A 13784-nucleotide genomic window follows, 5' to 3' on the forward strand; every position below is an offset into this window, starting at 1 on the left:
AAAGTTCCTCTATTTTCTCTCTCCAGTGAGTAAAAGCAGATGAATTACAGCCACTTTAAGACATCTCTACCTTTTCTAAAACTCTGTAATTATATTCTCTTCAACCAAAGGAAACAACTGACCTTTCATATGACTCATGCCAAAGAGGAATGTTATTTAGATTCATCCACATTCTTGCATGTATCAGTAGTTCATTTCTTCTTATTGGTGAGTAGTACTCTGTTGTGAGGATGTACCATATTTTCTGCATCTGTTCTCTTGCTGGTATATATTTTTTATCTTTTTATAGACATATCTTTCATTCCTTTCAGTTAATTAACAAGGAGTGGAATTGTTGGATCAAGAGGTAGGTGTCTAGTAACTGTAGTGTTTTACATCCTCGCTAGTGATATATGAGCAATGTGGTTGCTCAGCATCATTAGTCTTTATAAATTTTGCCATTCTTGTTGGTTTGTAGTGGAATCTCTTTGTGGTTTTAAAATGTATATCCCTAGATAATGATATTGAGCAACGTTTAGTTTTGTTATTAGGCTTTCATGTGTTCTCTTTATGAAATGTCTGTCTTTTGCCCATTTTTGTTGGATTATTTTTAAAGAATATTGTTTTGTTTGTGTCCTTTAGAAGTCATTTTTTCAGTATATGTATTGCATATATTGTTTCTAGTAGGTGGCTTGCCTTTTTGTGTTCTTAACAGTACCTTGATGAGCAGTAGCTTTAACTTTGAAGAGGACCAGTTTATCATTTTTTCTTTCATATTTAGTGCTTGCTGTGTTCTGTTTAAGAAATTTTGCATGAGATTACAAAGATATTCTCCTATATTTTCTTCTAGGAGATATATAATTTTAGTATTTACATTTAAATCTGTTGTCTACCTTGAATTAATTATTGTATATGCGTTATTATTTTTTTCCATACAGATGTCTAATTGACCCATCATCATTTGTTGCAGAGACTTTTCTTTCCACATTGAATTGCATTAGCAACTTAGTAAAAAGTCGGCTATATGCATATTGGATCTATTTCCAGACTCTCCATTCTACTCTATTCTGTTCCATTCAAGTGTTTTTCTACCCTTACACTAATACCACACTCTCTTAATTACTGTAGCTTTGTAATAAATTTTAAAGTCTGTAGAGTAAGTTCTCCAATTTTGTACTACTTACTGTTCAAGACTGCTTTGGCTACTGTAGGTACTTTATATACTTATATGCATTTTAATATCAAACTGCCAACTTCTATCAAAAAAAGCTTGATAGGATTTTGATTAGGGTTACACTAAAACTATAGATCAATTTGTGGAAAACTGACAGATTTACAATATTGAGACTTCCAGTCCAAGAACATGGTGTCTCTCTCTCTCCTCTCTCTTTTAGTCCCATTTTTTGACAGAAAGTGTTTACTGTTTTATTATTAAGCAAGATATCTTAGCTCTGCTTTATTTGTAGGTGCCTCTTACTAGATTGATAAAGTTTTCTTTTATTGCTTGTTTGCCGAGAGGTTTTTTTTTTTCATGGATGGGTGTTGGATATTGTCAAATGCTTTACTTCATCAGTTGAGATAGTTATATGATTTTCTTTTTTATTCTGTGAATGTTATGAATTACCTGATTTTTGAATATTAAACCTACCTTGCATTCCTGTGATAAATTCCATTTGGTCATGATTTATTATTATTATTGTTGTTGTTAATATTGTTTTCATATATAGTCATGCACTGCATAATGACATTTTGGTTGGCAGTGGACTGCATATATGATGGTGGTCCCATAAGATATAATACTGTATTTTTACTGTACCTTTTCTATATTTAGATATGTTTAGATACACAAATACCATTCTGCTACAGTTACCTACAGTATTCTGTACAGTAACATACTGTCCAGGTTTGTAGCCTAGGAGCAGTAGGCTATACCACATAGCCTAGGTGTGTAGTAGGCTATACTGTCTAGGTTTGTGTAAGTACACTCTGTGATATTTGTACAATGAGGAAATTGTCTAATGATGCATATTTCAGAACATATCCCCGTTGGTAAGCAACACATGACTGTATTGTTAGACATTGTTGGATTTGACTTGCCAAAATTTTGTTAAGGATTTTTGCATCTATTAGGGATATTGGACTATAATTTTCTATATTGTTTTTCTGTTCTCGATTTCATTAATTTCTCCTCTAGCCTCTATTATGTCCTTTCTTCTACTTGCTTTAGATTTCATTTGTTTTTCCCACCTGCTCTGCCTTAGGTGGAAAATCAGGTTATTATTTGAGCTCTTTCTTCTCTCTTTATATAGACATTTACAACTATAAAGTTCTCTCTAAGCACTGCTTTAGCTGCATCCCATATGTTTTTGTATATCGTATATTGTATCTTCATATTCATTCATGTCAAAGTACTTTCTGGTTTCCCGTTTGATTTTTTCTTTGACACATGATTATTTAGGAGTGTGTTGTTTAATTTCCACAAATCTGTGATTGTCTCAATTTTTTTCCTAGTGTTGATTTCTAATTTCATTCCATTGTGGTCAGAGAACATACTTTGTATCATGCCTATCCTTCTAAGTTTACTGAAGTTTGTTTTATAGCCTAGCATGTGGTCTGTCCTGGAGAATGTTACATTTGAACTTGAGAAGGATGTATATTCTGTTGTTACTGGGTGGTGTGTTCTATAGATATCTGTGAGGTCTATTTGGTTTATAGTGTTTTTCAAGTCTTCCTTTTTTTCTCATTGATCTTCATTAATTGTTACATCCATTATTGAAAGTGGGTTATTGACATCTTCAGTCATTATTGTGGAATTGTCAGTTTCTCCCTTCATTTCTGTCAGTTTTTGATTCATATGTTTTGGTGCCTCTGCTATTAGGTGCAAATATATGTATAAGTATTATGTCTTCCTGATGGGCTTATCCTTTTATTATTTTTTCATTATAAAATGTTTCTCCTTATCTCTGGTAACTTTTTTTTAAGTCTGTTTTGTCTCCTATCAGTATAGCCATTCCATTTTATTATGGTTCCTGTTTGCAAGATAATGTATTTTTTCATCTTTTTACTTATATTTGTGGCTTCTGTAGACAGCACATAGTTTGACCATATATTTTTATACATTATGACAATCTCTGGCTTTTGATTGGACTGCTTAATTCACATTCACATTGATTCACATTTAGTGCTGTTATTGGTGTAGTTGTAATTATTTCCTATATGTCCCATGCCTTTTTTGTTCCTCTTTTCTTTCTTACTGCTTCCTTTTGCATTGAAAATTTTCTAATGTAGCATTTTAACTTTTTAGTAATTCTTTCACTATATTTTTATTTTATTTTGAAATTTTTCTACAGAGATGGGTTCTCACTTTATTTCTTATGCTGGTCTTGAACTCCTGGCTTCCAGCAACCCTCCCGCATTGGCCTTCTAACATGCTGGGATTACAGGCATGAGCCACCATGCCCACTCCTTTCACTATATTTTTTTAATAGATACACTAGAGTTTACCATATACTGTAAACCTTAACTTATCAGAACCAGTTTGAGATTCATACTAGTTTTATTCTAGCGACATATAGAAAAGTTACTTCTACATAGCTCTATTCCATTTTTCCCCATTTTTGTCATATTACTGTTACCTATAGCTTTTAATGTTACAAACCCAACAGTACATTGTTAAAGTTATTATTTTACTATTTATAGTCATTTCCTTAGCCCAATACAGCTTTGTTCCCACACAACTCCTTTATGCTGTATTGGCAAGTATGTTCACATATATTACATTTCTTTATGTTACAGGCCCAACCATACAATGTATATGTATTATTTTATACAACTGCTTTTTAAGTCAGTTAAGAGAAAAAAGGATAAAAAAATATGCATTTATACTGTCTTATAATTACATACTTACATTTTCTGGTACTCCTTTTTTTGTGTGGATATGAATTGCTGTCTGGAGTTACTTGCTGTCAGCTTGAAGAATTTCCTTTAGTATTTCTTATGAAGCAGGTTTGCTATCAGCAAATACTCTCAGTTTTTATCTGGGAAACTGTTTATTTCACTTTCACTTTTGAAAGATAGATTTGCTGGGTATAAGATTTTTTGGTTGATTTGTGTGTGTGTGTGTGTGTGTGTGCGTGTGTGTGTGTGTGTGTGTGTGTATGTGTCTTTGACCATTTGAACATGTTATTTCTCCTGGCCTCTATTATTTCAGCTGAGAAGTCAGCTGTTAATCATACTGTTCTCTTATAAGTAATGAGTCATTTTTCTCTCACTGCTTTCAAGATTTTCTCCCTGTCTTTAATTTTCAGCATTTTTACTATGATGTATCTATAGATCTGTTTGCACGTATCCTACTTGGTGTTCATCGAGTTACCTGGATGTATAGATAATTGTTTTTCAATAAATTCAGGGAGTTTTCATCTGTTATACATTTGAATATTTTTTCTGCTCCTTTCTCTTTGTCCTCTCCTTCTGGTATTCTCACTGTGTATATATCGGTGTACTTAATTGTGTCCTACATTTCTTTGAGGCTCTTTCATTTTTTATTATTCTTTTTTCCCTCTCTGTTCTTTAGCTTTCATAAGCTTTATCAATCTCTCTTCAAGTTCACTTATTCTTTCTTCTGCCAGTTCCAATTTCCTGTTGAGCTCCTGTAGTGAATTTTAAAATTTCATTTATTATACTTTCAACTCGACAATTCTGTTTTTTTTTTAAAAATTTCTGTGTTTTTATTGATAGACATTATTTGATCTGACATTGTCATTATGCTTTCCTTTACATCTTTCATCATATTCTCTTTATTTTTGTGAAAATGTTTATGATAACTAGTTTGATATCTTTTTCTGTTAAATTCAACATTGATTGCTGTCACAAGCAGTTTCTGTTGCCGGATTTTTTCAGTGTATGGATCATGCTCTGTTATTTCTTTGCATGTATCATAATTTTTTGTTGGAAACTGGACATTTTAGATAATGTATTATAGCAACCTTGGGTAGTGTTGCCCTCTCCAGGGATTGTCAGTTTTATTTTCTTATTTGTTATTAAACAATTTCTTTATTACTTTTATTATTTTTAAAAGTTTTAATTATTTTTAAAATTAGTACATAATATTTGTACATATTTATGGAGTACATGCGATATTTTGATACATGAATACACTGTGTGATGATCCAGTCAAAATATTTGGGATATCCATCACCTCAAATATTTATCATTTCTTTGCATTGGGAACATTTCCATTTTTTTATTCTAGCTATTTTGAAATATACAATATACTGTTGTTAATTAGAGTCAACCTCCTTTGTTATCAAACACTGGAACTTATTCTTGTCAACACAAGAATATTTGTTTTTAACTGGCTGATTTATTTTAGTGAAGTTTGTTTCCCACCCACAGTTTAAAGCTTCTGATATTGCTACTCAGGGAGGTGCAGCTTTGGTATGCCCACAGCCACCCTGTGATGACAGTGGTTTTGAGAGGGCTCTCTTCCTCTTTTTCCCTGACCACACCCAGATGTCAAACTCCACTACTTGGTGGCCGATAGCTTTATTGATTTTAATAATTCCTTTGGGCATAAATTGCTGTATGAACTAATCCAATCAAATTCTACCTCCTTTGAAAACATAATTTCTGAGGTCAGTGTTTAATATTTGTTTTGATCTCAGGGGGACTTCTCCCAGCTATCTTATTACCTGGTTCTCTCCTAAAAACTAGCTGGCATACAGTTTAGTCTATATCTTTAATTTCGTGGCAATTTGTTTTTACCACAATGTGCCCTGTTCTTGAAAGTGCACTTGGGTTTTAATTTTTCTGCCTTCTGTTGTAAATGAAATCAGTTCCTTTGGGCAAAGATTAGGAGCTCTGTTTTATGACTCACTTCTCCCCTCAGGCAAAATCTGAGCCAGGGCTTTGGAGCTGGTGGTGGAGACAATTTTAATCTTCTGATTGACACCTCCATTCTGGGAACTGAGCACTTGGTGGGGATGAGCAGCAGCCTAAGGCCCTCTTGGCTTATCTCTCCTGGTGTGGAACCTCCACCTCATAAGTCAGGTCAAGGGTGATCAGGGCCCCAATATTCTCAGCACCCAGGGTAGAGCTTCCTTGAGTGCTAGCTGGGCAGAAAAGAGAGCCTAAGCCTTTCATTCACACTTGCTCAGGTCTTAGCCTCAGAAACGGGTAGCTGGAGGTGAGATGAAAAATATTAATGTCTTGTGCTTTCTAGAAAGAAAGCCCTCTGACTGGGAGCTCGAGGGAGAGGAAATCCTGTAGTTAGCTGTAGCAATCTGGACTGGAGTCCCATCTCTCTGTGCTGGGATGGTAAGAGGCAGGAAGTGATTTTGGTTCAATACCACAGAACGTTACCTTTCTTACTGTATTTGTGTAGATTTTCTTGATGTTTTTTCCTTTTCTGTTTCTTTAGAACCATTTACAGAGACTTTAAATGTTGTTTTGTTTAAGATAATTTTCACCTATTTCACTGGGAAGAGGATCAGTGGAGCTCCTCACGCTGTCATGCTGGAAGTCAGTCCTCCCTATGGCACGTGTGTGTATGTGTGTGTGTGTTTCTTTGTATGTCATTTTTAGTAGTTTGCTTTAGGTATTATATTATGTGTGTCTCATCACTGTCTTCTGTTGTCATGTTATCAGTTCAAGTGAAACAGAGAAGTTTTACCTCCCTGTAAGTCCTTTTACCCTCCCAGTTTGTAATTGTCTTAAATATTTCCTCTGTATACTTTTAGAACCACACCAGAAGGTGATATAATTTTTGTTTCAATCATCAGACATAATTTAGGAAACTCAAGAACAAAAAACCTTTTCTACCTACTTTTATTTTTGCTTATCATGTTTTTTTCCTCTTTGATGTTCTAAGGTTTCTTTATTTACTTTTTTCCTTTCTGCTTAGAGACTTTCCTTTAGCCATTCTTTTAGGGTAGGTCTGCTGGTGACAATTCTCATAGTCTTGATCTAAGGCTTAGGTTTAAGACTTAAAATAGTCTTAATCTAAGAATGTCTTCATCTCCCTTTCATTCCTGGAGCTTATTTTTGCTGGGCATAAGATTCTGAGTTGACATTGCTTTTAAGCTACTGAAAAATATTGTACCATTTATTTCTGTCCTTCATGATTTCTGATGAGAAATCCCCTGTCATCTAAACTGTTTTTCTCCTATAGGTAAGATGTCATTTTTCTCTGGCTGCTTCTAAGATTTTGCTTTACTTTTAGTATTTAGAAGTTAATGATATGCCTAGGTGTCAATTTCTTTGAGTTTATCTTGTGTAGGTAAACTCCTTCTTGAATCTGTAGGTTTATGTTTCCTAACAGATTTGTAAGTTTTCAGCCATTATTTCTTTAAGTACTGTTCAGCCCCACCCTCTTCTTCCAGCATTTTAATAACATGAATATTAGATCATTTGTTTTAAGGCTCTGTCTACTATTTTTTTCATCTACTGCTTTCAGTTGTTCAGGTTGGATTATTTCAATTATTCTTATTCCAACTCACTGATTTCTCTGTCCTCTTCTTTTTCCTGTTGAGCCCACCCACTGAGCTTTTTAATTCAGTTATTGTATTTTTCTGTTCTAAAATTTCCACTTTTTTTAATGTCTTCTTTTTATTTGCTGAGGCTTTCTGTTTTTCCATTTGTTTCAAGCATGTTCATAGTTGCTCTTTGAAGCACTTTTGTTATGTCTGTTTTAAAATCTTTGTCCGGTAATTTAACATCTCTATCATCTTGGTTTTGGCTTTTTTAACTCATTTATCTTCTTTTCATTCAGTGTGAGATTTTCTTGGCATAATGAGTGATTTTCAGTTGAAACTTGGGCGTTTTTGTATTGTTCTTGGAATCTGGATCTTATTTAAACCCTTTAATTGGCTTTCTATTACACTTCTCTAATAAGGGAAGTGATATGGTTTGCTGTATCCCCACTCAAATCCCACTTTGAATTGTAATAATCCCCACATGTCAAGGTCAGGGCCAGGTGGAGGTAATTGAATCATGGGGTTGGTTTCCCCCATACTGTTCTTGTGGTAGTGAATAAGTCCCATGAGATCTGATGGTTTTTATAAATGGGAGTTGCCCTGCACAAGCTGTCTTGCCTGCTGCTGTGTAAGACATGACTTTGCTCCTCATTTGCCTTCTGCCATGATTGTGAGGCCTCCCCAGCCACGTGGAACTGTGAGTCAGTTAAACCTCTTTCCTTTATAAATTATCCAGTCTTGGGTATGCCTTCATTAGCAGCATGAGAGCAGACTAATACAGGAAGCAGGGCTGATGATGCTACCTTACTGCTTCCAGATAGAGTTGAAAGTTCAGTTTTCCTTCTGTTAGCACTTGAATGGGGAGTATCTTTTCATTACTGTTGCATGGGGGTAAGCTTATTAGTACTGAGCAACAGTGAAAGTGCTGACTTTCCTCTAGGCCTCCTCTGGTGGTGGGAAGGACAAGGGGTACCTTGTTACTCCCAGTGCATGGGAGTCGAAGATCCCAATGTTATCACTACTGATATACAGTAGGAGGGCATTACTGACCAGCAGGGATGAAAATCCCATTTTCCTGCTTGGTTGGCATCATCATCCTCTAGTGCAGGTGTTGGGCATCTTATTATAGCCTCATAAAGGCAGAAGTATAGGCTTTCCACTCGTCTTTTGCTGGGGATGGGGAGGGGTCACAGTCTTATTCTCTCTTGTTTGATTCCACTAGAGAAGCTATTGTCTAAAAAGCTATTGTCTTAAGTTTTCTGTCTTGCTAGGCTGCCTGTTTCTTTGTCCTCTGGCTAGAGAGGAAGGCCCCTGTTGGGCTTTTAAAATCTTCATCCACTTGGGTTTCTGTATTGTCTGCTTCTTCAGTTCCAAGTCTGAGGCATAGAAGTCAAAAAGAAAACTCAGGGAATTTATGTCATTCCTTGGGTCCTGAGGTCCTGTATTAGTTCATCCTCATGCTGCTAATAAAGACACATCAGAGACTGGGTAATTTATAAAGGAAAGAGGTTTAATTGACTCACAGTTCTTCAGGACTAGGGCTTGCATCCTCTGAAGCAACATCCTGAGCTATACTTTGGCTCCTTTTAGCCATGGCTGGAGTGACTGGCACACTGGGCACCAAGTTCCAAGGCTGCACACAGCAGGGGGGCCCTGGACCCAGTCCAGGAAACCATTTTTCCGTCAGGAAACTTACAATTGTGGCAGAAGGGGAAGCAAACAGGTCCTTCTTCACATGGTGACAGCAGGGATAAGTGCTAAGCAAAAGGAGGAAAAGCCCTTAAAAAACCATCAGATCTCATGAGAACTCACTCACTATCACGAGAACTGCAGCATGGGAGTAACCACCCCCAGGATTCAATTACCTCCCTCCCGTGGCACGTGGGGACTATGGGAACTACAGTTCAATATGCGATTTGGGTGGGGACACAGCCAAACCTTATCAGGTCCCTGGCTTTTCCATCTTTTCTCCATCTTCCAGAATCTCTTATGTAAGTTTTATGTATAATGCCCAGGGTTTTTTGTTGTACTTAATGAGAGGAATAGGGAAAAGTACAAATACTCTATCTTCCTGGAAGTGGAAGATTCCTTGTAGATTTTTTTTTGTAGTTCCATCAACTACTGAGGAAAAGGTGTTAAAATATACACTTCTTTAGGATTTACTTATGGATAATATGTGTAAGATACCTAGCACTGTGCATGGCACAGGTTAAGTTCTTATTATTCATTCACCCCACAGATATTCCTTGAGCACCCATTACATGTCAGGCAATGTTCATCAGATATTCAACAGTGAGCATAACAAAGTCCCTGCCCTTATGGAACTTATATTTTAGCAGAAGGAGACTGATATTAAACAAATAAATTACTGGTTAAGTGGTGCCATGGACAGATATGAAGCAAATCAAGGAGATAAGAAGCATAACTGGCAGGGTAGGGAGAAATGTTTGTTTTTTTATACTGGGTGGCCAGGCAAGGTCTCTCTAATAAGGTATAATTTGACCAGAATCCTGAAAACATTAAGGAGGAAGCCACATGGATATCTGGGTGAAGAGCCTCTGTTTTGGTGAAATGACAGATTACTGACCTTATTTGTAAGGGAAGAATGTCATCAGAACCTTTTGCTTGTCAGGGTATGGTGGAACTCAGAACAGTGTATTATTTCCAGAAGGAAGAGTTAGATGATCATGCCCTAGGTCTGGCTTTCCCTTCTATTAGTCATACAACTTTTGACAAAGCACAATCTCCTTTGTACCTCGTTTCCCAAAAGGATTCTGTTTATCTCACATGGTTGTGAGAATCCAGTGACTGACAAATTGCACATGAAAAAGCATTTTACAAATGAAGCAAAGGGTCCTATAGATATAAGATATTATAATTGCATCATTATTACTGCCAGTGCTATCTAACTTGGAATCAAAAACATTTAGATTAGACTTTAGAGATTATTTTTAGCTCAACCTCCTAATTTCATGGATAAAGAAACAAGCCCAGAGGAGCTGTGGCCTAATTTGTAGATGTAAATGTGGGGCTATAGAATATAGCATCTGATTTCTTTGTGAAAGATAATGGTAATATAAAGCTGTGGTTTTCAGAATGTGGTCCCTGCATCAGCATCACGTAGGAAATTGTTAGAAATACACATTCTTTGGCTCCAATCTATACATACTGAGTCAGAAATTCTGGAGATCAGGCCCAGCAGTCTGTGTTTTAACAAGCCCTCCAGATGATTCTGGTGCTGGCTAAATTTGAGAACCATTGATTAATAGGGAGGTTCACAAACCCCTTCACACATAAAGAATGACACTGGAGAATTTAATGCCCAGGGTGAGCCTTTAGCAAAATTGTGATTAAATGGCCTTTGTAGGGACATTTAAAAATCTTCCCTTTTTTCCTGCTTTAGGGTTACCTTTTCTTCAAGCACATCTCAAGGAACGTCTTTCCTTAGATGCTTTCTTAGTTGTTTGGCCAATAACTCTAGTCAGGGTGTTAGTTGAAATTACTACATTTTCAGATGAATAAGAGAGTAAATAAAATGACCATCCTTTAGGGTACCAAGAATTCAGACTCTAATAGGAGATTTGGATATAAGACACATAGAAGAGGTAATGCTCTGGAATAGAAGGATCGTGAGATTTCTTCTATTCTTAACACCTGTTTGGTTATTTGAACACTTATGAATGGAGTAGAAAGAAGATTTATGATATTTCCAGTATCAGTCACAGAATTTGGTTCTAGTAACCATGGTTTTTAAGTTCTCAGAACATAGAGAAAAAAAGGGACTGGCCTTATTACAGATTCTTTTTTTTTTTTTTTTTTTTTTTTTTTTTGAGACGGTGTCTCACTCTGTTGCCCAGGCTGGAGTGCAGTGGTGCGATCTCGGCTCACAGCAAGCTCCGCCTCCCGGGTTCACGCCGTTCCCCTGCCTCAGCCTCCCGAGTAGCCAGGACTACAGGCGCCCACCACCATGCCCAGCTAATTTTTTTATATTTTGAGTAGAGACGGGGTTTCACTGTGTTAGCCAGGATGGTCTCGATCTCCTGACCTCGTGATCCGCCCGCCTTGGCCTCCAAAAGTGCTGGGATTACAGGCGTGAGCCACCATGCCCAGCCAAGATTCTTAGGAGGTTTTATTAGTGTCATGATGCTTGACTTACCAAAAACACTAGGGTATGGTCGTCTTTGCCTAGTTCTCTGTGTGTACACTTTAAATAGCTTTATCTGTAAGTTAGAGAAGTCCCTTGCTTTTTTTAACATTTCAAAGTCTTTTCCAGTCTCGTTTTCTTTCTGTCACACTAAGTGTTAGTGTTACAATCAGGTAGGAATTGAACTTAAACTACCTCTATTTGTCCTAATTCAGACTTGTGTGTTCTTGGAGACAGCCTCTGCCTTCTCCTTGCATGCATCCTGTTTGGGTTCTCAGATCCAGCAGCACTAGATTAGAAACAGTTACCAAATCTCAGTAATACCTCGTATCAATTAAAGGAAAGATGAAGAGCGCTATAAGCTGTCCTAGATTATTATGTGTGGCTTTATTTTAGTAGATAAGGAAATATGTCTATAAATCAGCTAGTCTGTGAGGAAGATGAGAAAGAATATTGACCAGAATAACTGTGACTTATATGCTTGCTCCTTCAATCAGGAAACCCATAATAATTGACCCATATATAATAGAATACACTCTCGACTCTCTACATAAGCAATTATTTAAGTTAGGAGTCAGAATAATAAAGTAATTGCCCAGTGCTTTTGAGGTCAGTAGATTAACTCTGCAGAGCTTAATTAAAAAGCGATAATAAATGCTTGCTCTAGGGAGAATATTTCATTAGTCTTCATCATGGCCTAGGTGAAGTATTCCTGATAATTATCTTCTACCCCTTTAAAATTCTCCTCTTACGAAGCAAGCTTCTCACTACTAGTTAGGATTCCCACACTGGCGAAGGAGATTTCCCAAAGCAGCTCCTCCATTAGAAAAGACTAACTTTGAAAAGACAGCACCACTATAAAGAATAAATTGGTATTCTCTTATCTTATTTTTGGAAGAAGCAAAATTTTAAATTTTAATAAAATATCAAAGAGAAGAACACTATGGCAATGGCTATGATAAAATTTTGGTCATACTCTTTTTGAAATTAAGAATGAAATTTCCTTTATGGTTCCTCCTTAAAATGTGCAAGATACTGAGAAAAGTCAGGCTCCTTTTCTGGAGCAAAAATGGACAGAACTTTTTGGATAAATCTTTCTGTTGACCTTCTAATTCTACATACAATTAGATTTTTGGATAAATCTTTCTGTTGACCTTCTAATTCTACATACAGTTAGATTTTTGGATAAATCTTTCTGTTGACCTTCTAATTCTACATACAATAAACAGAACTTCATCTGCATCATGGCCTAGGTGAAGTATTCCTCATAAGTGAGCAGAACTGCATGTAGAATTAGAAGGTCAACAGAAAGATTTATCTAAAAAGTTCTGTTTTTCTCGGAGAAGGAGAAAGTTCAGAGGAAAATAACTTCTTCCAAAAGGAAATGAAATCTGTAACCACAAAGTAACTGGGAGGTTTGAATGCTGTGAAACTGTTTAACTTCTTCCATTCTTTCAAGCCCTTTCTTTATACTGTGTTAGAACTGTGCTTTCATTCTGCATTCTTGTTTATTTCCATCACCATCATCCATTCTTGTTCATTTCCTTCACCATCATCTCTAATTTTGACCATTTTAATAGCCTCCTAAACAGTCTTTGAAGGCTTTGATCTTTCCCACCTTACTCATTCCTCCATACTGCTGCCATAATTGTGTCAACTCTCCTCTTTAAGAAATTGGACCAATTTGATGTGAGGCCATACCCTTCACAATCAGGCCTTAACTTCCATATCTGGCCTCATCTGCTCCCCTTTGCTCATGAAGCCTATGCTAAAACTATGCTGAAATCTCAAGCTTGTTTTCTTTTCTTAGAATGATCATATGTTTTTTTTTCTGTTTCACCTGATAACTGTCTGGTCATCTTTTAGGAATCAGCTCATAGTCTCCTTTGAGAAGCCTTTCTGGATTTCCAGAGTTAGCAGCTCACTCTATGTTATCACCACACTTGTTTTTCACACTTATGTCAGAGTATGTATGTTGCACATACATATAGCATATATCTGTTTGAATTGCAATCTTCCACACTGGATTGAACTCCTCAAAGACAGGGATAACTGTCATATCTTTGGTGTCCATTTCTGTGCCAGACATGTAGTTGATACTCAGTAAAACTGGTTGAATGGAATTGAGAGTGCATTTGTCACCTTCATGTCTCCTCAGAGCATCTTGTTTCATTTACCTGCTATTAAAG

Source organism: Pongo abelii, chromosome 19, assembly GCF_028885655.2.
Source record: "Pongo abelii isolate AG06213 chromosome 19, NHGRI_mPonAbe1-v2.0_pri, whole genome shotgun sequence".
Lineage (NCBI taxonomy): Eukaryota > Metazoa > Chordata > Mammalia > Primates > Hominidae > Pongo > Pongo abelii.